This window comes from Physella acuta, unplaced genomic scaffold (genome assembly GCF_028476545.2).
Source record: "Physella acuta isolate Inbredline_101_S28 unplaced genomic scaffold, ASM2847654v3 ptg001255l, whole genome shotgun sequence".
Taxonomy (NCBI): domain Eukaryota; kingdom Metazoa; phylum Mollusca; class Gastropoda; family Physidae; genus Physella; species Physella acuta.
In genome coordinates, this window is record NW_026732770.1 from 175,382 (window position 1) to 202,578 (window position 27,197).

The window sequence follows — 27,197 nt, forward strand, 5'->3', positions numbered from 1 at the left end:
AGTCTACAATTGATACAATTGCAGGTCTACATAGGGCCTACAGTCTAGTAGTTTACAGTAGGCACCTAGTGTGTAGCTAGTATACTAGTGTGTAGCTTTCCCCTGATAAGCCATGTGTGCTATAAATGACATCGAGGTGAGAAATGTTGAGGGGAGAGCAGTGGGACTTTCCCCTTTGTTCTACCTGCTGGGCCCTGAACAGGGGCGTTGCGAGGGGGGCGGGGGTGCGGACCGCACCGGGTGACACCATTTAGGGCGTGACACCAAGGCAAAAAAATAACAAAATATATAGAGAAAAACTTGAGGGGGGTGCAAATCGAAAACTGGAAAGTTTGTCCTTGGGAAGGGTCGCTACGCCTCTGGGGGGGGGGGGAGTGACACCATTTAAGTGCCGCACCGGGTGACACCCGACCTCACTACGCCACTGGCCCTGGGGGTCAAAATTATATAAGAGATACTATCTCTGTGCAGCTGGGTATCACTGAGGTGAGAAATGTTCAGGGAAGGTCAATTTTATGGTGGTCGGCGCTGTTATTTTAATGTATTGAATTCTCATTAATTAAACGATGTCCCTCTTAGAACCCTTCCAAAAAACATAATTAATTGCTTAAAGGGGATATGCAAGTGTAGCACTATAGTATAACAATCTTTAAATCTCTGTTCCCAAGATGGTAAATTTAAAAAAGATTTACCGTGGCGGAGCACGGGTATGCAGCTAATATATATATATATATATATATATATATATATATATATATATATATATATATATATATATATATATATATATATATATATATATATATATATATATATATATATGTATATATATATATATATATATATATATATGTATATATATATATATATATATATATATATATATATATATATATATATATATATATATATATATATTTATATATATGTGTATGTATATATATATATGTATATATATATATATATATATATATATATATATATATATATATTTATATAGAAGATATTAAAAATTCGCGCCTTTTTTTCTATTTTCGCTCCCCCTACACCGAAAACCTGGATACGCCTCTGCGTGGGTCTCTTCCTAAATATTAGACACTGCTATTTAAATGACTATAAAGAAAAGCGTGGGTCACTTTAGTATCTATTGTATACCTTTACTAATATTTAGGAAGAGACCCACGCTTTTCTTTATAGTTATTTAAATAGTAGTGTTTAATTTATGTTCTTCTTTTTAGTGCATTATTACATAAACGCTTGTTATTAAAACGTTTTTTTATGAAAAATTTTTTTTTATTCACAGACCATACTTCATCAGTTTTGAAGTTTATGAATTTGTTTTTCACCTTTTCACTTCTTTTAAGGTATTCAACCTCTAAGTCCCCTTCTTCGTCCACCAGTTTCTTTACTATTCCAGTATAGAACGCAGTCGATTTTTTGTTTCGTCAATGTTCCAAATGCATTCTGGCCGAAACTTATGTTTCCCCATCACTTTCTCCTAATAGTTTCACTTGTTTTTTTTAAAGATTAATTTGTTTTGTTTGGGACATATATGTCCCTACGGTCCGGAAGGGAGCTAACTTTTTTTACAATGTCGCTAAGCATGTGTTTTTGCAGTTGAATACATATAGGGGCATAGCTTTTTTTTACTATTACTGAACAAAATACTGAGCAAATACTGTGTATAGAGAATAATGACGATAAAAGCAACTTGCTTCTTTATGAAAAAGATGATAAACGGTTTGAGTTTGGGTTCTTCAGAATCGGGGGGGGGGGGTATTTGTCGGGGGAGGGGTAGTGTCCTAGACCCGAAGCTGCCACTTTACATTATCATCAATAGAACATCATTTGCCCAACGAACAATCAAACGTCCTCTTGAGATTTGAAAAAGAAGACTTGAGCAAGATATTGTTTTCAACTAGAGGCTTCTGGAAACACACTTTCAAATACAAGTTATTGACTATGGTTGTGGGAAATTTACAATAGATGTTGATTGTAATTAAGATCCCAATGTTATTTGGCATATTTTGAGTGTTTGGTAGCTCTGATTATTGATAATAGTAAACAGTAAGTGATTCATTTTCAAACTCATTTGCAAGACATCTGTAGATTTTTTTAGAATGAGACTTGTGATGGGATACAATGTACTTCTAAATTTGAAGACTACTAGTTCATGTTTCATATGTTGATAATGTGATGCCTAGATATAGATTTTAAGTAAAAAAAAAAGAATTTATACGCACACTTAACAAGAATTCAAGCCTGGCTACAATGAAAAACCAAGCTTGAATATATGCAAATGATAGCGAGAGCTCCCATCTATGAATTAAATGAAAGAAATATCACCTCAAGACAAGAAGTTCACTTCAACCTCACAACCTGAACACAAGTCGATGAATCAAATGAAGAAAAACGCAGGAGTTATGCACAATGGGCAAGGGAAAAGATTGAGAACATAACTGACAATATGTGTGACGTCTGTCATATTCGCGTTTATTACATAACATCACGTAACTGCTTCCAAAAGCTTCATTCATAGATGACTATACACTCATAAAAGACATACATGTGTTCTCATTACTGATATTCTTAGTTTCCAATGTACCAGAATAACAAACACACGTTTGATCACCTTTGGAATAAACATTTTGATATAACGCAACCTATTTTCGATAACTTTCCATTGAGGACCATAGGGACATATATGTCCCATGCTGTATCTCAAAAACTATTTAAGGTATCAGAAAACCGATAACATTTTTTAAATCTACGTGTCATTTTACTACTAAATATGTGCACAGATATTAGAAAGTATGCCTGCATTCCTTGTGGTCCTGAAAGGGTTAAATGTGTAGGTTTATTGTGATTTATGTTAGAAGAGTAATTATTTTCCCTACTGTTGTTCGCTTGTCTTAAATCTGGTTGTGTTGCGTTTATTGCCTTTTGTTTTGGTTGTGTTGTTCGTATATTTTGTGTTATTTTGTATGCTAAGTTGTTTTGTGTGTCACGTTATTTTTTTCCTTTGTGTTCTTCAAAGAATACTTTATGAATGTATTTTACACCGTAGCGGCGAAGAAATGACATACAACTATATAGTATGTACATTATAATTTATATATATATATATATATATATATATATATATATATATATATATATATATATATATATATATATATATATATATATATATATATATATATATGTTACGGTCAAAGACCGAAGTGCGGCCAAAGTGCGGAGAGCTTAGAACTGAGAGCGTATTTTGTACATTGGCCGGACAATGCGCGCACTGGCCGGGACGTACTGGCCAATGTCTGAAGCGCTTAAACTTGAAAACCTATTTCGTACATTGCGCGCACTGGCCGGGATGTCCTGGTCAATGTCTTATCTAGACTAAGTTGTGAACGCATTTTCCTTATTCTGGGTGCGATTTCATTGTGAGTAACGTATTGTTTGGCTCTCGTTTTTATAGCATTCTATGCGCAATGCGACATGGACCAAAAGGGCCGTAAGACCAAAAGACAGGCATACCAGATGGCTGCCAAAATATTTCTGAACTAAAGGAAATTTTTCACGGAAAACCAAGGCATAGCCAAAGTCAAGGTTCAGCAGAACGTGCCAACCAAGATTTTCAAAATATGATGATGACATGGATGCAGACAAATGAATCAGCTCATTGGGCTGTGAGTCTCAAATTTATTCAATCGCCATACGAAGCCTTGTTTGGACACTTAACATCTCAAAAATCTACCAAGAAAGGCCCTCGATAATTTAGTTACTGGGGAAGATCTCGAGAACATTAAACAAGAAATAGAGGTTGCCATAAATGCAACGACATCCTCAGCAGAGGCGTAGCGATGGGGGGGGGGCAGGGGGGACATATGTCCCTGGGCGCCGACCCTAGGGGGCGCCAAAATGGGTTGTAAAAACAAATTAAAATGTCATTTAGCTGCGTTTTTGCAGTTTGGGGGGGGGGGGGAGTGCAAATCGAAAGTTTGAGGTGGGGGGGGGGTGCAAATCGAAAAGTCGAGGGGGGGGGGGGGGTAAATTAAAAAAATGTGCTCTCGAGGGGGGCGCCAAATTGAAAGTTTGTACTCGGGCGCCGGGAGGGGTCGCTACGCCTCTGATCCTCAGCTAGCATATATGTTGCCATGGCGGAGCGTTCTGACCAGTTGCGTTACAATAATATGGCCAACAGATTGTGAAAAACATTGTAGTGCAGCCCATTCTTGTGGATCCTGTGGCAACGATATCCATGCAATATGCGGAATAGCCAATGAAGCAGACAAAGAGTACGGAGGGAATATTACCTGCAGGTTATGTCACAATAAACAAGAAATCCTGGAAAACGGGTCAGCAGATCATACTAGCTTGCAAACTCAAGGTGCTAAGATGCTTATAAAATCAGATACACATTTTAAACAAGCTGAAGTGGGAGATAATGTTCGCATCCGTATACCAGATGTTGACAGAGGTCGCGGTGATGCCCGAGCGTCATTGCAGTTTTCATAAGCGTCGAGGGCGGTTTCTACAAGCTAGGAACGGAAAATGGTGTTCTAAAACAACTGTATGCTCGTCCGTTGGCACTTAGGAAAAATCACTACGAACTATCGCATTTTCACAATCACTGACCGGCGGGCAAGGCTGCACTCACTGCGATTGCACAACCACGTGCACAACAAATCGCTGCAAGTGTAAAAATAACAAGCTACTATGTAATTCTAAATGCCATAAAAGTTCGACTTGTAACAAGTGATAATATGGATTGAGACTATAGTACAATAAAACTATTTGAATGTTTCTGCTATTTACTTTAATTAATAATCAATAAAGACTTAATTTCATGATCCTTACTGTATTAAAAAACCAAAGTCTACTCATGATCTTCTAATTCGCACTTTGGCCGGTCGTCCCTCGCAAGATAATCTTCTAATTAAGACTTGGCCGGTCCACCATGGTCAGTTCGCGGATTGGCCGGCCAAAGACCGAAATCAAGTAAAGTTTCGGACTTTGACCGGTCAACGGAAGTCAATATTGGCCAATGCGCGCTTTACCCGACTTCGGCTTTGACCGTAACATGTAATATGTTACGACCAAAGCCCGCATTGGCCGGCCAATGTGTGCTATATTTTTTTTTTTCAATTAATTAGAGTAATGACTTAATTCATCTATATTTTGCTTAGAGTAATTTAGAGTAATGATTTAATTCACCTATATTTTGCATAGTAAAGCAACCTAAAAAAAACAGTTTAAAAATCTGTTCTAGCTGCTAAGTAAGAGGTCCCTGATGCAACTTTTATAACTGGAAAGTTTAAAATGTTATTTTATTTGTATAGTTTCACTATTTCTCGTTATTCTAAAAAAAAATCGCATTTTCACTATTTCGCTTTTTTCTCAAAATGTCAGTTTTTATCAAAATAGCACGTGTTAGTTGTTAGGAACATTTATCTCGAAAACTATTAAAGAAGAGCCGGCACGCGGCATAACATACGCCGCTATTTAGTTGTTGTTTTTTCTACTTTTCAGTAATTCATAATTTGTGAATTCGACAGTACCGACGCTGACACTGAAAATATTTCGTTAAAACACTATACGTAGCTCGTTAAGGACCATACCCCCCTCCCCAACGTTTAAAATCGTTTCAAACTAAATTATCTGCCCCTAATTGCCGTCACTAAACCCGACTCCACGAAGGTAAACATAGCGTGAACCACAGCTCACTAAGACCATGTAGGGGTGGGGATGGTAGGGAGCGCGTTTACAGCTTGTTTTCTAGCGTCTCCCAGAAGAGAATTATATATATATAGATATTTCATTAAAATATTGCACACATGCTCACTAAACACTGCTTTAAACACTGACTACACATATTTAAAGGAATCTAATAAGGGTTTATTTCCAAGCTGACTGCAAAGTGTAAATACCTCTGCACTCGTGAACTGATCATTAATATATTATATGGACATTGTTACAACTGTAGTAAATATCTCGCTTAAACCCCCACCCCTCCAGGTAGGTGTTTGAGGCATTTACATACATCTAGTTAAAATTGAAATTAAAGAACACACTAAAAAAATTAACATTTAAAATATTTAGTCTATCATGCAATTTTTGTTTAGTATCCCCCTAAAGGCTATTCAACTGTGCACATTTTACAGGTACTTGTAAAGAAATACGTTGAACGGTTAAAAAAAGTCCCGCGAGTTGAATGAGAGGGGTCAAAATCCGTTACTCGACTGCCGTTGAAAAATCAACTCGGTGATAGTTTTCAATTGGTAAATGAGATATGTTGTGTAATATCAACAACTATAAAAATTACGCATAATTAGAGGGCTTAAAATCTACTTGTTAATGGTACCATGCATATTACTATATGATCCATTTTTATTATCGAAACTATGAAGTGAAAAGCTACTATATTTGGGCGACGCGGGCAAAAACGTCGTTTATACGGCCGTTTGACATACCTACTACAATCAGTTATGTATTATTAAAACTTTTTATTTTTCGAACTAAATTGCTATGTCTATCCCTGAATTTTAAGGCAAATTTTAAGTATCACGTTTAAAAAATTAATCAAAAATTCAATTCACTTATCAGTCTAAAATGTTTGTATGGGTGTTAATTATATGTGGTTAAAGTTCTATGCTGCTCTGTCTAATACACTTTATTTTCTGTGTAGCTAACTAAATGCTGATTCCATTTTAAATACTTAAAGAATAAAATCTCGTAGACAAAAGAATTGCACACCAAGTGAACGCCAAATAAAAAAAGTGCATAATAGTGCGCAATATTATTAGTACTTTAAAAATTTACATTAGTTTTTTGAGAAATCGGAAATAGCGTAAATTAGTACTTCCGGTCAACGAAAATTACTCAAAATTTAACAAAAGGTAGAGAATTAGATCTTTTACTTACATGTGAAATTTCATTTATCTATCTGAAATAGTACTCAAGTTATAGGCTTTTGAAAAATTCAAAGTAGGAAAAGTACCACTTCCGGTTATCGGAAATCGCTCAAAAGTTAATACGGATCTACGATTTTGATAAAATACTTATTTATGAAATTTCATCAACCTAGCTGTAACGGTACTCAAGTTATCGTGTTTACACACAGACATACACACAGACATAGGACAAGATTGCAAAATTATGTTTTTCCGTATCAGTGAGATGTAAAACGTCTCTATACTTCGTATATTCGAGAAAGTAAAAATTTGACGCGCTTTAAACATCAGTGTGACTGATGCAATGTGTTAGCATTACTAATGGTCTATTAATAGATGCTCAATCTCAATTTTTGATTGGATCGTCTAAAAATAGATGCTAATTGCATCATTCGCAAAGTGACGAAACTGTTTAGATTTTTTTACGCACACAACTAATAGAATTTAGCCCCCCCCCCCCCCGAAAAATTTCTACCGCCCCCCCCCCCCCCCCCTAAGAGATGCCTGGAAGAAACTGCTCGTTATATACGCAAAAAAATCACTCAAATGCATTATTCAAGGCGCGGTAATCATTTGTGCAAAGTCATAGAAAAGGTCTAGAAAAGTGAATGTTAGACTTTTTACTTTCTCGTATATGCGAAGTAGGCCTATAGAGAAAGTCTTGTAATCGTGCAAAAATAAAATCGAGATTTTTACAAATCTCGACGTTCTACACCTCACTGATACGGAAAACATGATTTTGCAATCTTGTCCGTATGTCTGTGTGTGTGTCTGTGTGTGTGTGTAAACACGATAACTTGAGTACCGTTACAGCTAGGTTGAGGAAATTTCATATCTAATTATTTTATCAAAATCGTAGATCCTGATCAACTTTTGAGCGATTTCCGATAACCGGAAGTGGTACATTTTTGCTTTGAATTTTTCAAAAGCCTATAACTTGAGTACTATTTCATATAGATAAATAAAATTTCACATGTAAGTAAAATATCTAATTCTCTAACTTCTCTCAAATTTTCAGTAATTTCCGATGACCGGAAGTAGTAATTTACGCTATTTCCAATTTCTCAAAAAAAAAAAACGCAGGTAAATTTATAAAGTACTAATAATATTGCGCACTATTATGCACATTTTGTTTTGGCGTTCGCTTGGTGCGCAATTATTTTTTCTATGAGATTCTATTCTATTTTAAAAAGTTTAAGTATTTAAAATGGATTAAAAATCATGTCTATATCCCGAGTTCCCATCCCCTGTTGTTTTATATAAGAATATTCGAGAAAGTTTAGGGGAGATCACTCCCGGTTTATTTAAGTCTGGAAAACCTCTAGGTCAGGGGTCGGTAACCTGTTGAGACGGAAGAGCCAAAAGTTACAATTTATAAAATTTCCCAGCTTTAAAGAGCCACTAACATTTTTATTTCAATATTATGATATTTGATTAGGATTTTACATAATTATGTAGATTATATATAAATATAAATATATATATATATATATATATATATATATATATATATATATATATATATATATATATATATATATATATATATATATATAATTTAAAATAAATAGCTTTCAATATGAAATAATATTTATTCAAATAAAAACATACATACGTTTCTAGCAAAAAATATTAAGGTATTTTAACTAGCTCTACAAGAATGATAAAATCATTAATCAAATTATAAAACTATAATTATTTTAAAATATTTACAATAGTTTGGCCTTGCGTGCCTTTTAAAAGTATGTTTAAACCTGGCTCATAAGTTGTTTTTAGTTTCAAGCACGCCTCTAGATTTTTATTTGTTAGTTGGTTTCTTTACTTTTTATTATATTCATCATGCAAGAAAACGCTTGCTCGCATGAATATGTGAACCCGAAGATCGTCAGCCCTCCAAATGCCAACTTCTTTAACTCACTGTAGTATTCTGGAAGACTATTCCATGCGTCACATAATAGTGTCCCAACTTGTGGCATTTCTTTTAGAGCTATCTACTTGTGCATCGAAACGTGCATGTTTTACTGGACATCAAACTCTCCTAATTTGCTCTTAAGATCTGTGAACCTACCACTCCAAATAATGTTTGGTTTTCAAACCTAGCAATTGCATTTGAAGCGAGCCAGCATCAATTCCAAATAGCTCAAAGTTAATTAACCTCATTTGTTTTTGTGATGAGAGAATCTACTATGAACGTCAGAGTACTTGCATTTGTTTTGAATTGCTCAAATCTTTAAGTGAATCCACCCTTCAATGTGTTTATTGTAATGCTGAAGTAATTCATGTTACACACTTTTCTTCCTAAGATAGTCTGAGGTTGGAGGCAGAGAATTTTTTTTATTATTAAAGAAGTTGGATTAGTGGGACTGTAGACCGAACTATTTGGTGTCATTTGTGGCTGTCTAGCTGTAAATGGTTGGAATAAAATTGGTCTAATCAACGTGACGTCATATTACGTTTAGTGAATTTACGGACACTTCTCGCTAGGGGCGGATTAAGGCTGAGCGGGTCCCCCGGCTGAAATGTTTTTGGTACCCCATATATAAATACACATATATATATATATACTAGCTGCATCCCGTGCTCCGCCACGGTAAATCTTTTTTAAATGTACCAACTTTTGAACAGAACAAAACAAAACAAACAAAAACACAACACAAACACAAAAAACACAACCACAACACAACAATAACACAACCACAACACAACCACAACACAACCACAACAACACAACCATAACACAACCACAACCACAACACAACCAAAAAACAACCACAGCACAACCACAACATTAGAATCACCACCAAACAACACGCGTTTTAGGAATAATTAAGTCTCATAAATAGATCCTACTCCATAACTTACATTAAAACAATGCGATGCAAATAAATGTACGGCAAGTGGTGTTTACTTTTATGGTTCTAAGAAAACACACTGGCAATGTAATTAGAATCACCATCGAAAACACGCTTTTCCCAGGCGGCCGCGACCAGAGAGAGCCTTTCCAGCATTCTCTATTCTATAATTCTAAAGTTTCACCATCTGTTAACACCGTAAAACAAACAATAGTGATTTTGAGAGATCATAGACTAATTAGAAAATAATATAAATAATCTTAACATTTTTCTATTTTACTTATGAACCTAAACATATAATAATCAATGCGGTAGTAATAAAAAAAAATTAACTTAAATTATTGATGAGTTAAATATATTTTCAAACTACCTCCCTTGCAAAAAAATTACCAAAAAAATAGTTGAATTAATTAGTTTTTTCGACCTACTTTTATGAAAATGTATCCATTTTTTCTGGGAATATTAACGAAAACGATATTTGACATTGATCCTTTTAATAAGTTTTAGCAATGTCCGTGTATTTAATATTCTCTTTACGTTATGCAAAATTGTACAAACAGTGGAAATTATAAAATAGCTCTATGCCGTTATATAAACAAACCCTACTCTGTAAATTATAGTAAGACACTGCGGTGCACTGAAAAGCACAGCATGGTGCGTAGTTTACTTTTATAGTCCCAAAATCTATAGCGATGACGGACGGAAGGAAGGACAGACACAGCCCGCTTATATTATATATATATATATATATATATATATATATATATGTGTGTGTGTGTGTGTTTGTGTGTGTGCGTGAAATGAAACGAAAAACAATAAGTAAACAAATCCTAATGAAAATACGCTAGTATTCCAAGATAGGCAAAACAAAAAGTCAACAGATGGGGATTAAGCAAAAGATATTATACACGTTAGCCTTTGTATTAGGCGGCTCTCTCAGTATTATCTAAGCCACTGAAGCTTGGATATACGCATAAACATACGAAAAATAAACAAATCTAAAATCATCGGCCGCGGCGCCGGCGGAACCGCCCGATTCAACTTATAAAACGACTATAATACCCCAACTTATCCTTAAAATAAACAAAAGGCAGTATTTAAAATATCCGTGTTTTACCTACCACAGTGCATTTTATCAATCCATGAATTATAATATTCTAACAATAATGTCCTCTTACATTCACATTTTTTTAATTAGCTTGCGTTTAATTTCTATTTAAATTACCTCTTATGGCAAAATTGTACAATATTTTAATTAATTAGTTTTTTTTGACACTGTTATTAAAATGTATCCAATTTTTCTAGTAATCTAAGCGAAAGTATTATTTGACATTGATCCGTCTAATATCTTTTAGCAATGTGCGTTTATTTAATATTTAATTTATGTTATGCAAAAGAGTAAAAACATTGACAACTATACAAAACATTTTAGTCGTTATATAAATAAACCCTAACCATCAAATTATAATAAATATATGCGATGCAAGTAAAAAGCACTTGAGGTGTGATACTTGAAACGAAAATTATACACTGTAATTATTAAAACTTTTCCGGACTGTCGCACACACGCTTACACACACTCACGCGTGTATACACACGATTACACGCACGCACATATATATATATATATATATATATATATATATATATATATATATATATATATATATATACATATAATGTTCAATTCTGTATGTTTGTATATTTGTCGTGGATTAATCATAACGAACCACCACCTGCAGATCCCTCAATAAACGATTGTCCTTTCATAACAAGAAATATAATTATTTATCAAGTCATTATATACCCAATTTTATGCTGAAATTTTAGTTTAGACGTTTTGTTACTTACTAGGAATCAATCAACCAATGTTTTCAAAACCTAATCTCACTAGTTGCCAAAGATATGTTAGTAAAAGTAAGGTATAAATCATAATGTAAATATAAGTAGCACTGTTTATAAAACATGATAACTGTTACGCTTAGGTTGTGCAGTGAAAGGGTTTGAGTCACTTGATTCGGCCAACTACCATTTGGTTCATCTCCAATACCAGGGAGAGAAGTTCTGACCTTGGGAACCAATAAGGCTATCTCACGTTCAGTCCAACATACGGCGCTCAGAGATAAGGCAAACTCAATATTCCTAGTCTAATACGTTATTCATACATATACATCTATCTCCCAACTTGAGGCGTACGGACCAGTACACGTCCATTCATACCGACGATCAAGATTAGACTCACTCACATATAAACTCATAGCAACCAACTCTCTACCCTAAAACGTCACTATCTTTCGTACCGCGTCACACATTCACTCGTTCAATATACGGCCGCACCATCAATCATGCGCACCAATTTCCCTAGTCAAACATGCAATAACACAAAAATATTTTGTATGTATAAAATTGCATGTATGTATATGCTCATGAAAAAAAAAAGAATTGAACATTATATGTTAGATATAAAAAAAAAGGTGTGTCGCTCTTATGGTTCTAAAATCTATAGCGATGATGAAAGGAAGGAAGAAGGATGGACTGACGTATCTTAATGTCATAGATGTCTGGGTAGGAGGTGAAGATTGACCGGTGGTATTTATATGTAAGTGTGTGCAAGTTTAAGAAATTTTGAAAAAAAATTGAAGCTTGTGATGCAAACATTGAAACTTTAGTTTTTATAGTGAAAACCAACAATTAGGCGGTACATATGGGGCCCCTAAAAATCGGGGGCCCCTAGCTGCAGCATTTTCAGCACCCCCTTAATCCGCCACTGCTTCTCGCTGTCATATTTGGATGAAATTCTAAACGGTTCTCTGTTGAAGGCCTTTTTGATGATTTACAATTCTGTTATTTTACAATGCAAAATAATTATAATACAAAATAAGTATAAAAATTAATAACATCACGAAAAATTAAAGCAGACTATAAGATATATCTAAAGTGTAAAAAAAGAACCAATAATAATTATAGGACATTTAGTAAAGTATTTTTGAAATTTTCGAAAGAAAGCCCTTTTCTTTGACTTTGATCAAATACTTCAAATATGTCAGTAAAATCCTGATTAGACAAGTTATATCCCAACAAAGTCAGTGATTTTTTCATTTCTGTTTCTTCTATAAAGCCATTATGGTTGAGGTCAAAAAACTTGAAAGCTCCCCGCAAAGTTTTAAATTTCTTTAGAAGCTGTAGGAAAATAAAATTTAAATGTAATACTGCAATAGCTTTACTGGCTTCAAATGAAATTTACTGCATTTAATTTTAAATTTTTATTTATAAGCAACATAATGTCCATCTAGTTAGTATAATTAAAATGTCATTATGGCAAATAAAAATTAATCTAATAAACTAATAAAACTTACGATTTCTTTTAATTCATAGATAAAATCATATATTGTAATTGCCAAAGATGTTGGGCCTGCCTAAAAATAAAAAACAACCAAGATTTTTAAAGAAATTAGCCTACCAGTAATCTTATATGACAGTTTAAAGAATAGTAATATGAAACTTTATCAATAACCCAATATATCTGGCGGCAAATACCTGTCAAGATTTTACGCGAGTAGTTACACTACACTTTTATAAATTCATTAAAACATTTACTCACTTTACTACTAATAATCTAATAAGCATTTCATTTTGCACTGCATTTATTCTCAACTAGCGTACCCGTCTCCGCGCATTGCCGCGGGGATAGAAGAATGTCTGACGAAATATATAAGAAGGGTTTCATCAACGCGTTACCAATCCTATGTTCTTAGACACGTGTCCTTGTTTTCTAAAACTGTTATTCTAAAACAATGCCTGCGCTTGGATCATAAATATCGGGACACGGGTTTAACTACACTACCGCATGAAAACCTTCAGTGTAGGCTAATCACTCAGAATAAATAATAAGCTGAACACACTTCGGTGACCACCCATGTGTCAGGGACGTAGATGGGCGCTCTCGGGAGCACCCGATTACACTACCGTTAGGCGTCGCGTACTGTCCCTGGCTACTTAAACCTAACATATGGGCCATAGTGCTCATATGATAACTCAGAGTGCCAAACAGCATCCTGTTTACAATGATGCAGATTGCGTCCTTCACTAAAGTGACACAAATCAACAGGATTATTTTTTCATACGTAAAAAAAATAAACCGGGAGAGATCTCCCCTAAACTTTCTCGAATATTCTTATATAACTTGGAATATAGACATGATTTTTAATTACTTAAACTTTTAAAAATAGAATAGAATCTCATAGAAAAAAGAATTGCGCACCAAGCGAACGCCAAAACAAAATGTGCATAATAGTGCGCAATATTATTAGTACTTTATAAATTTACATGCGTTTTTGAGAAATCGGAAATAGCGTAAATTAGCACTCCCGGTCAACGGAAATAACTCAAAATGTGAAAGAAGGTAGCAAATTAGATCTTTTACTTACATGTGAAATTTCATTTATCTATCTGAAATAGTACTCAAGTTATAGGCTTTTGAAAAATTCAAAGTAGAAAAAGTATCTTTTCCGGTTATCGGAAATCACTCAAAAGTTGATCAGGATCTACGATTTTGATAAAATACTTATATATGAAATTTCATCAATCTAGCTGTAACGGTACTCAAGTTATCGTGTTTACACACACACACACAGACATACGGACAAGATTGCAAAATTATGTTTTTCCGTACCAGTGAGGTGTAAAACGTCTCAATACTTCGTATATTCGAGAAAGTAAAAATTTGACGCGCTTTAAACATCAGTGTGACTGATGCAATGTGTTAGCATTACTAATGGTCTATTAATAGATGCTCGATCTCAATTTTTGATTGGATCGTCTAAAAATAGATGCTAATTGCATCATTCGCAAAGTGACGAAACTGTTTAGATTTTTTTTTACGCACACAACTGATTCAATTTAGTAAGCGACTGTAACGCCACATCTTATCCATTGTCTACCATAGCGGGAAAGACCAGGGCGCCAAATCGCACCCTCCCGTGGCGCCGCCCTTGCGAAATTAAAAAGTTTTTTTTTTACAGAAACCTCACCTGAAGTGTTCTTATTAACTCCCCAAAGTTTGATGGCGATCATATGAATGGTATCAAACCGCATTCGTCTTTTATTTTCTATATACCGTATATAGAGAAAAATCGCAAACTCCCGTGGCACCGCCCTTGCGAAATTTAAAAAAAAAAAGAATTTTTTTTTTGCAGAACCCTTACCTGGAGTTTTCTAATCAACTCCCAGCAGAAACCTACCCAGTAGTATTCTCAACAACTTCTTAAAGTTTGGATGAATGGTGTAGTAATGCATAAAAGACAAACATACAGACATACATTGCATTTAATATATTATATAGGGGAACAGGACATTTCCCCCCTGTCAATTACCCCCCGGATATTTCCCCCCCGACATTACCCCCCAGAGTAATTACCCCCCCTGTCAATTACCCCCCTCTCAATTACCCCCCGCCCAGTAGGACATTACCCCCCCCCCCCCCCCGGACAGGGTTAGAGTTAGGGTTAGGGTTAGGGTTACGTTTTAGGGTTAGGGTTAGGGATAAGGTTAGGGTTAGGGTTAGGGTTACGTTTTAGGGTTAGGGTTAGGGATAGGGTTAAGGTTAGGGTTAGGGTTAAGGTTAGGGTTAGGGTTAGGGCTAGGGTTAGGGTTAGGGTTAGCGTTAAGATTAGGGTTAGGGTTAAAGCTAGTTTTAGGGTTAGGGTTGTGTCTAGCTTTGGTTTTGGTTTTGTGTGAAGGTTTAGGCTAAGGTGGATGCTTAGGTTTTGGTATTTTTCTTAAGCTTTGGATTAAAGTAGTATATAGGGACAGTGGCGTAGCGAGGTCGTGTGTCACCCGGGGCGGCACTTAATAGTGTCACCCCCCCAGAGACATAGAGACCCTTCCAAGGGACAAACTTTCAAACTTTCGATTTGCACCCCCCTCAAGTTTTCGATTTGCACCCCCCCCTTCAAACTTTCGATATGCACCCCCCTCGAGTTTTTCTCTATATATTTTGCTATTTTTTGCCTTGGTGTCACCCCCCTTAATGGTGTCACCCGGTGCGGTCCGCTGCCCCCGCCCCCCCCCTCGCTACGCCCCTGTATATGGATAAAATCCTAGTTAGAGTTAGGATTTTAACTTGAGAGGAGGGGGGTAATTCCCCGGGGGGGTAATTGACAGGGGGGGTAATTGACAGGGGGGTAATTGCACCGGGGGGTAAATACGGGGGGGGGGGGGGGGAAATGTCCGGGGGGGAAATATCCAGGGGGGTAATGTCCTGTAGCCATTATATAGATAGACTAGCTTACCCGTCCCGGCGCGTATCCGCGGGGATATAAGAAAGTCTGATGAAATATATAAGAAGGGCTTCATCAATGCGTTACCAATCCTATGTTCTAAGACGCGTGATCTTGTTTACTAAAACTGAGTTATTTAAATGTAAACAATGCCTACGCTTAGATCATAAATACAACGACACGGGTTTACCTACAATACCAACACTACCGCATGAAAACCTTACGTTAATCACTCACCAAAATATTGAAGTAGAACACACTTCGGTGACAGCCCATGTGTCAGGGACGTAGAGGGGCGCTCTCGGGAGCCCCTGATTACACGAACGCAGAGGCACCGCTCTGGAACTCTGGGCGCCAAATTGTGTATTGACGAAAATCGCACCATCGCAGGCGCCACCCATATAATATTTTCATTATTTTGTTCACAGAAACCTTCTCAGGAGTATTCTCATCAACTCCCCAAAGTTTCAAGGCACACGGATGATAGGTGTCGAACCGCATCTGACTTTTATTTTTTATATACCATATATAGAGAAAAATCGAACCCTCCCGGGGCGCCGTTGCAGAACCCTTCCTGGAGTCTTCTAATCAACCCCCCCCCCCCCCCCCCCCAAGGTTTGATATCGATCGGATGAAAGGTGTTAAACTGCAATCGACTTTAATTTTTTAATATACCGTAAATAGAGAAAATTCGAACCAGTAGCGTACGCGGGGGGGGGGGGGGGGGGGGAAGCAGGGGGAGCGGCTGCTTCCCCTCTGACTATTTTTAACAAAGTGGCGCCTTTTTGGAAACTTTTTAAACTCAAAGTTTTAAACATTGATATTTGTTACAAAATTATCTTTGATCGGCACATCTATGCAAATCACAAGATTTATTTCATGCAGCAATTAATTATAACAGTAATAGATTAGTAGAGTCAACGTTTACAACACAAATTAGCAGCTGTATCAGTTTGTCATTCTAAAAATAACCATTACGATGCATTGCAATGTTTAAAAAACCTCTACGGGTAGTACCACTTGGCAAGAGGGGTGTTAAGTTTAAGGCAACTGTATAATGTATTTGCTTAGGAATAATTGAATTATAAAATGCTACATATAAAACTTCAAGCATAATTACTTTATATATACAGTTTAAATCTTGTAATTAAAAAAAAAAATTACAATACAGACACAAATACAACTAATGTGGCACCTCTATTTAAATTTACTTATAGGCGAACTGCGTTGCGGTGGGGAAATTTTGACAATGTCAACAACGTCATCACGATGAAGTAGTAGTATTATGACAGTTTGATTACGATTTCAAATTATGTGAAACAGTATCAACTTTCTATTAATTATTATTTTATTTTACTAGATCTAGATCTATATTATATTTGAATAATACAATATTTTGTATTAAAAAAAACAACAACTCAATTTAAACTAACACTGATCGCACAGTTAATTATCCGCTACTTATTTAAATCTATTTTTGAATCAGTATACGTGCGTAATTGAATATGTTTAGAACAGTCATCTAAAAACTGACGCTATGTTCACTCTGAGTTGGTTATCCACTCCCACCTCACCACCACAATTGTGTAGAGCGACATTAATGTCACGCGTAACGATGTACCAAAGTACCATGCCACCAGAATCATAGCTTTTGAAACGTAAATCTCTGTGAGTATTGTTTTTGCAATTACCAGTAAAAGGTGTGTGAGCAATACAGTGATCTAACCCATACCTTCTCATTATGTTAAAAAAATTATCTTTAAAGAACACAAAAAGTCAGTATCTAATTAACTAGTGCATGATCTGAAATGTAAGACCATTGATAGCTGGCTTTTATATCAACTCTGATTTTTAAAAAAAAACTTTCATTAAACTGTAATACTTTAGCATTTGTGATGACAATATATTTAATTCTGATGGTAGACAACATTATTTTTGTAAAAACGAATAAAAAGATATTGATTATTTCCTCTTTTCGCTAGTCTTAGTGTCCCAGGAATTATTATGTAATTTTTAGCGCAATTTCCATACGGACAGTTGTGATTATTAACTCGTCATTTCTGGATGGATGAATGAATTAATGGATGTGTGTCCGCAGCTTTAAGTCGTATCTCCTCCTCAACGAAGCAACATCGAGGACTAGTTCCAAAAGCAAATATGTTAAGCAAGTTCTGAGGATGATTGGGGGCCAAAAAAATTCCCGGAATTCCTTCCTTGATTTCCCGGAAAAGAAAAAAAAACTTTTAAAAAATGCAGTTTTTTGCCCATATCTCGGCAACCAGACCATTTAGCGACTTGAAACATTTACCAATCGATTCCTGCCATAATTTAGAACAATATTGCCGAAGAAAGTTTTCAAAAATATCCTTTCGTTCGGTCACAAAAAATTAATTGAGAACATTTAAACTGAGCATCGTGTAGGCCTAGGATAATATTTACTACTTTTTTAAACTGAGCATCGTGTAGGCCTACTCGTTAAAATAAAACTATTTCCGTTGATATATGTTAATATAGTTGTCTTTTTTTTTAGCGCAAAAAAAAAATATCCTTTCGTTCGGTCACAAAAAATTAAAAATTGTTATGGATAACATAAGGGAATTGCGCTCAAATTGTCACTAGACTTTTTATTAACTTGCTTTACAAGGATTACGAAACAGATTATGCTGCGTTCATTGTTTTTGTTTGTAGTGTATATATATATATATATATATATATATATATATATATATATATATATATATATATATATATATATATGTTTTTGTTTAGAGTGATACATTTTTTTTTTAATTTTGTCGGCCTACATTGTGTTTTTTTAATTACTTCAGAGTGCTACTTTAAATTTATTTTACATCATAGTGAAGCAATAACATACAGCTAATATATATATATATATATATATATATATATATATATATATATATATATATATAAAAGATATTACAAATTCGGTACCTTTTTTGCTATTTTCGCTCCCCCTACCCCGATAACCTGGATACGCCCCTGATTCGAAACCTCATGTGGCGTCGCCCTTGCGAATTTGAAAATGTTTTAGCGCAGAAACCTCCTCAAGAAATAAATTCAACTTCTTCCCAAAGTTTCGTGGCGATCGTGTGAAAGGTGTCACGGCAATTCACTTTTATTATTCTTATATACGGTATATAGCGATAAATCGCACCCTCTCGTGGCGCCGCCCTTGTAAAATTAAAAATGATTTTTTTTTACAGAACCCTTCCTCAGAGTGTCCTAATCAACACCCCTAAAGTTTCATGCCTATCGGATGAACGGTGTCACTGCAATTCACTTTTATTATTTTTACATACCGTATTTAGAGAAAAACCGCACCCTCCCGTGGCGCCGCCCTTGCGAAATTAAATTTTTTTTTACATAACCCTTCCCTAGAGGGTTATAACGAACTCCCCAAAGTTTCATGCATATCGGATGAATAGTGTGAAATCAAAATAGACTTTTCTTTTTATATACCGTATATAGAGAAAAAACAAATCGCGCCCTGCCGGGTGCCACCCCTGCGAATTTGAAATGTTTTTTCGCAGAAACCTCCCCAGGAATATTCTCAACAACTTCCCGAAGTTTCACGGCGATGTGATGAGAGGTGTAGTAATGCATAAAGGACACACAGACACACACACAGACATACATTGCTTTTTATATATATAGATAGATATAGATAGATAGATAGATAGATATACTAGCGTACCCGACCCCCGCGCGTTGCCGCGGGGATAGTTTCACGGCGATGTGATAAGAGGTGTGGTAATGCATAAAAGACACACAGACAGACAGACATACATTGCTTTATATATATATATATATATATATATATATATATATATATATATATATATATATATATATATATATATATATATATATATATATAGTGTGTGTGTGTGTGTATCATATTCCATATACTTTTGTAAGTATGTGTATACGCATGTGTAAATGTATTCACATATTTTTTTTTCTGGATGTATTTAATTTTTACCCCCCCCCCCCCCCCATACATGGATTAATACATAAGTTATTACAATTCTCAACCAAACCGCTTACCTCGAGTAAATTTTGCAACGTTGAGTTTATCTATTACCCCCACTCATCAACTCCCCCCACCCCACCCTCACGGCGATTGCTTTAAACTGTGCTCAGATAATACTAACAATTTTTATCTATAGTCGGTTATAAATACAGCTTGATTAAGCATGTTTTCTCTATCATTAGCAATGTATGTCTGTGTGTCTGTCTTTCTGTCCTTTTGCATTACTACACCTCTCATCACATCGCCGTGAAACTTGGAAAGTTGTTGAGAATATTGCTGGGGAAGTTTCTGCGAAAAAAAAATATTTCAAATTCGCAGGGGATTGGCATCGTTCATCCGATAGCCATGAGACTTTGGGGAGTTCATTATACCACTATAGGGAAGGATTCTGTAAAAAAATCATTTTTTAATTTCGCAAGGGCGGCCGCCACGGGAGGGTCCAATAGCTAGACCACTCCGTCCCATATATATATATATATATATATATATATACATATATATATATATATATATATATATATATAGTATATATATATATATATATATATATATATATATTATATATATATATATATATGAATACATGGCAGATTTATGAAACATGTTTAAGCAGCTTAGCAAAGAATGATGCAATTTTGCGCGTAATCTGGGCTATGTTTTGTTTTTGAAATAACTAAAATAAAATTTAAAAAATAAATGCATAAAAACGTTATAATAACAAGCTTTTATATAATTATGCACTAAAATAAATTATTTACTTTTAGTTCAATCAGAAAACGTGGGTTTTTTTAAAAAAACGTTTTTAATTATAATTATTTTCTACTTTTTAGTCCTTTGTCTGTTTGTTTGCATTCAAATATTGCTATCGATTTTATCTTCTCGCATTCACTTTTTTTTTTGGGGTAAACGAAGACAACTCGTAAAAAAACACGTGCCTTTTCAATCGACGTTTCTTCAGTGTTGCCGTTTCTTTCACCATTTTGCCCTCGCGTGCAAACCATTTGACCATCAACATTCTACTTCCTGATCAGTCAGATTTGCATAGGTTTGTACACAAACACCGCGTGACCACTACTCAGCCAATCGCGTGCTCGCTCCTTCAGTAAGCTTGAAGAGGGAAAGTACCGAACCTTGTTTTCATCAAATTACAATTACTGGGTTATGTCCTTTTTTTGGTAAAAATAAATAGGGGTCCAAAATGATCAATAAAACTTTTCCATGGATCAATTTAGTAATAATAACAATTGAATATTGTATTGTCATCGGAAACAAAGCTTCCCTGAAAATTTCAGCGCGCTAGCTAACTGGAAGTGCCCGAAATTTCGATCGCAAGATTTGATTGGAAAAACAAACAAATAAATAAACAAATAAACAGAACGGCGAAAGCAAGTTAAAGAAAACGTAGGAAAAAGAACACCAGATGACAGTCCTTGTTTTGTAGAAATTTTTCAGCGGACTAAGTTTTTTTTTTATGGGTATCTTATGAGCGCTATTTTATCGGATGTAATTAATGAAAACGATTAAGCGCTTAAGTGATGTAATAAGGGGGTGGAATTTTTTAAAGTCTAAGTGTCTTGGCCATATAAACAACGATGTTAACCTGCCAATCTTAAATTGCGAACACGTTCTTTAATTTGATGTTATACCACCATGCCATTAAAAGTAATAATATAAGTAAAATTGTTATATAAAGACCCACGACACTTTTTGGTTAGCCTACTTTAGATTTCTTTGGTCATATTCTGTCACACGAGGAAAGAAATAATAAATATTTGCTGGATAGAAATAAGAAAACAAAAACTGTAACCATAATGTTTTTACAACCAGCTAGATTGAAGTTTTTACATACCTACCATTTGACCTTTAAGGGGAGGTTAACCCCTCCACCCCCCCCCCCCCCCAAAAAAAAAAAAAGAAAAAAAATCATTTAAATCGGATATTTCAATGTTTCAAAAATGTTTTTAAAAAAAAAAGCAACTAAATTCTATTCTGAGCATTTTTGTATATTACTTTGGTTGATTAAATGTTGCTAGTATTTCTATGAATTTTTATATTAATTAGAGTAATGACTTAATTCGCCTGTTTTGCATAATTAAGCAACCTAAAAATAATTCTGAGCATTTCTATCATTTTTCTGAATTTGTTATGCTATTTACAACTTCCTAATCACTTAAAATTGTCCTAACTACCTGATTTCCAATTTGGGGGTTTAACCTCCGCTTAAAATTACATTACGGCTGCAAAGAGAGAAAACAACGTTTGGTTGTACTTACTTTTCTATGTAAATGTTTGGTACGAATGTTAAAAACAACAATGACTGTCTGGGGGCTTTTGTGAATGCTCTGTTTACTGCCTTCAAAAATTGGATGTAATTGAACCAGCCATTTAAATGCACATCAAAAGCACTACAGAGCTCATCCCTCTCTGCAACCGTCAGTGGAAATTTCATCTTTTCTATTAAATCCTTAAACACATTTAAAAAATTATATACAAGTATAAAAAACACAATCGTGACAATATAGATCAATTTTAACTATCAGTAATATATTATCTTGGCGTTGAAATATCACTTTATGTTTATATTGCTATTTCAGTTACAACGCCTGTTTCCACCCCTTACCATCGTTTAAAGAGTTAAAGCATATAATTTTGTAACATAAGAATTTCAAATTTAATTAATGAGAGATAAAGTGTGTGCAGTGTTTATTAAAATAAATGTGGTTATAAAAACTTTATTGTGTGGTTTTTGTCCGACCCTTATCAAATATTGGATACAGAGGCGTCGCGGGGGGGGGGGGGGGGAGGAAACCTAGACAAAAAAATAGCAAAATATATACAGAAAAACGATAATTCTGCTTCAATAAGTGATTAATTAGAGTAAGTTAAATAGTATTTTAAGTGCAAAAGGGGGGGGGGGGGGGTGACACCATGACGTAAACCTGCTAATGATAGAGAAAACATGCTTAATCAAGCTGTATTTATAACCGACTATAGATAAAAATTGTTAGTATTATCTGAGCACAGTTTAAAGCAATCGCCGTGAGGGTGGGGTGGGGGGGGGGAGTGGGTGAGTGGGGGTAATAGATAAACTCAACGTTGCAAAATTTGCCCGAGGTAAGCGGTTTGGTTGAGAATCGTAATAACTTATGTGTTAATCCATGTTAGGGGGGGGGGGGGTAAAAAATTAAATACATCCAGAAAAAAAATATATGTGAATACATTTACACATGCGTATACACATACTTACAAAAGTATATGGAATATGATACACACACACCACACACACTATATATATATATATATATATATATATATATATATATATATATATATATATATATATATATATATAAAGTGGTCGGGACGGGTGCACGATACGGGACCACTTTCCCGGCGCCGCAGGAGCTTCAAATTTGGCAGGCACCTGCCTTGGGGGCAAAGTCCTAGAAGAGAGGGTCAAAATTGACCTCGACTGACCGGGGTACATATGTCCCCTGCGCCGACCCTAAGTTCGCCAAAATGGGTTGAAAAAATTAAAAACTCATTTTAGCTGCAGTTTTGAATAATAAATTATAAAATATATCGGGGGGGGGGGGGGGCAAATTGAAAGTTTGTCCCCCGGCGCCGGGAGGGTTCGCTATGCTTCTGCCCTAATATTTTGTGAGTTCAGAGACCGACCCTGGAGGTTAACAAACATTATTCCCGTCGGAAAAACCTCTTGTCGTTAGATTTGTCCAGGTGCCGTATTTTTCTTATATAAACCAATTGTTTGTGAAACAGTAAACAAAGACTACGTCATTTGGTATTTGTACAGGGGAGGTAGCTTTTTAAAGTAATAATTTTTAATTTTTTTTTTTACTATTTTAAAGAAAAAGAAAAATTTACAAAGTATATCATTCGTTTAAATAGATATTTCGTTATAAATTTAAGTTATGTAAAACTTGTAAAAATTAATTGCAAAACTGAATTTAATATATTTGATTTATACTATTAAGGTAGCCTTTGCAGTTCTAATAACCTTTCGAGTAGTAAGTTTTACGAATACTCCCACCAATGTTTGCATGACATGAAATTACTCAGATTGTTTAACTTAGGCCATAAGCAGGGCCCGGCACTACCTATAAGGCGAACTAGGCGGGCCGCCTAGGGCGCCAGCCATATGGGAGCGCAAAAAATGTGCAATCGCCATTATTAATACCTAATAATTAATTACATTGCTTAGCGATCTATTTCGTTGCCCAAGACGAACTATTTATTTTGCGCCCCCTCTTCAAATTAGACCTCTAAATAGTTATTCCCGTTGGGGAAAATATCGCCCCCCCCCCCCACTTTACCTCATTTTGGACAAGTCGGGGGCGCTTTTTACCAGTGGGTTTGCCTTTTTATTTTGGTGTCCCACAAAAGATATAGAAAACAAAAGTCCGTAATGCCAAGCAGCAGTCAACATTCTTTATTTCGTCTGTATATTATTATCTACCACGTTTGGCGTCCTCTTTAGGTCGGCGCCTTATGGCGGCCGCTCCTCACGCCCTCCCTTAGCTACGCTTCTGTTAATATAATAAGATTGTTATTCTGTATATAATCTTAATCTTTTAATTTCGAACATTTCAGATGCTTTGATGTTGATTTAGTGATCGCTCTACACTCTAGCGCATGACGCGTCGCTGTAGAGCACGTGCAATTTTGTTTTTTAATAGTCCTTTAAAGCTCGTTTTCTCTTACTTAGAATTAGAAACTTCAAACTAAATTTATTGTTGGCACCACACGATCCTAGACAGAGTTTCAAAGTAGAATTCTACTACACTATCATCAGTAGCGTACGCAAGGGGGGGGGGGGGGGGAGCAGGGGGAGCGACCGCTCCCCCTCTGGCCATTTTCAGCAAAGTGGCGCCTTTTTGGAAACTTTTTAAACTCAAAGTTTTAAACAATGATATTTGTTAAAAAAATATTTTTGGGTCGGCACATCTATGTAAATCACAAGATTTCTTTTCATGCAGCAATTAAGCATTATTGTACTAGTCTAGTAGTGTCGACGTTTACAAACACGTTTTAATAGCTGCATCAGTTTTGCCATTCTAAAAATAACCATTACGATGCATTGGAATTTTTAAAAATCCTCTACAGGTAGTACCACTTGGCAAGACGGGTGTTAAGTTTTAAGGCAAATTTGTATATGTATTTGCCTTCGAATAATTGCATTAGAAAATGTTATACATAAAACTTCACACATAATTTAAATTACTTTATATATACAGTTTGAATCGTGTGATTAATTTTTGAAAATTACAATACAGAAACAAATACAACTGATGTGGCACCTCTATTTAAATTTACTTATGGGCAAGCTGCGTAGCGGTGGGGAAATTTTGACAAGGTCAACAAACGTCGTCACGATGAAGTAGTAGTATTCTTACAGTGTGGGCGATAGTGATACGATGAAAAAATTATATGAAACAAGTTACAACCCCCCTCCTCCAATGGACCCCTCTGTAAAAAAAAATATTGTCATAATACCACTCGCTACTTATTTAAATCTATTTCTGGATCAGTATACATGTGTAATATATATGTATGTTTAGAACATTCATCTAAAAACTGACGCTATGTTCACTCTGAGTTGGTTATCTCCCCCCCCCCCCCCCCACCTCACCACCACAATTGTGTAGAGCGACATTAATGTCACACCTAGGTATACACTGGGTTGGATAATTGACATAAAGTGACCGGACAGTAAAAAGGTGTGTGAGCAATACAGTGATCTAACCCATACCTATCACTATGTTAAAAATGATCTTTAAGGAACACAAAGAAGCAGTAGTTAATTAAAAAATATATGATCTGAACTAAAATACCGACATTTAGTTAAATGTAGGCTGTTAATTCCCAATGTTTTTCTATTATATCGAAAAACGTGGTTTTATTCCAACTCTGATTTCAAAAACTTTCATTATGCTGTAATGCTTTAGCGTTTATGATGACGATATATTTAATTCTGATTATGGACAAAAAACATTTTATAAACACGAATAGTGTTAAACAATTTCATTATATTCTAATGTAATTATTTATTTGTTTTGACATTTATAATTAAACTAGGCATGCTGCCCAGCTTCGCTTAGGCTTTCGAAAACATTGAGATTTGAATGCTTAATTAATTCGCCCATATAAGGCGCCGGTCAGCCCCCTCATCGTAGGCTTTTCTGCCAACCGGCCCGTGTGTTCTGTCGCCCCAAGGCAAAATCCTGCGGCGCCGGGAAGTGCCCTATCGGGCACCCGACAACTTAGCGTTTATATATTATAGAGATTAGCAAATTGCATAGATATACAAAGATTTCAATAAGTAATAAAGGCCTGAAATACTTTAATATAGAAAATGTATTATTTGAATAGATTCTAGATCCAGGTAGGGTCTACATCTGTGTAAGTCTAGTTTTTACGTAGAATCTCTAGATCTAGATGATCTAGAATCTCTAGATCTAGAATCCAAATGGATAAAATAATTTTTTTTAAGTTTAGGCCGAGAAAATCGTATTGTATACCTTTCATAGCGTACATAGTCTAGCTCTAAATCTAGCACTATTTGAATGAAATAGTTCATTAAAATCATTTCTTTTTTTTCTAAACTCGGAAAATGACGTCATCAGTTTCGTGCTCTTTTTTTAAGTGTAAACAATAAGCGACGTCATTGTTAAATTGCGTTCTTGTCCCAAGTTTAAACACTTTTCCGGTTGCATAATTAAAATTGTTTTTCTACATTCTTCTTTAAATAAAATTGTGGTTATACATTTAAAACATCTAACATATTATTTTCAACAAAAGTCCGTATAAAGGTATCCATATATCGCTGCCGATTCTGACGTGATGTCCGGCGAAAATATTTTGCGGACAGACAGAGAGAGAGAGAGAGAGAGAGAGAGAGAATAGCGCACATGGCCTTTTATATATTAGGATTCTATAGCGAAGACAGAAGGACAGACACAGCCCGCTTATATATATATATATATATATATATATATATATATATATATTTATATATATATATATATATATATATATATAT

At 35.2% G+C, this 27,197-nt stretch overlaps 1 long non-coding RNA gene across 1 annotated transcript; it reads right to left on the reverse strand.

Annotated features, from left to right (window-relative positions):
* Positions 1 to 10,002: 10,002 nt before the first annotated feature.
* LOC131957664 (uncharacterized) lies at positions 10,003 to 22,842 on the reverse strand. The gene is made up of 3 exons (XR_009389120.1): positions 22,411 to 22,842; positions 13,159 to 13,218; positions 10,003 to 12,982 (listed from the first exon to the last, which is right to left on the reverse strand). It is a non-coding gene; the product is annotated as an uncharacterized LOC131957664 (long non-coding RNA).
* Positions 22,843 to 27,197: the final 4,355 nt, after the last annotated feature.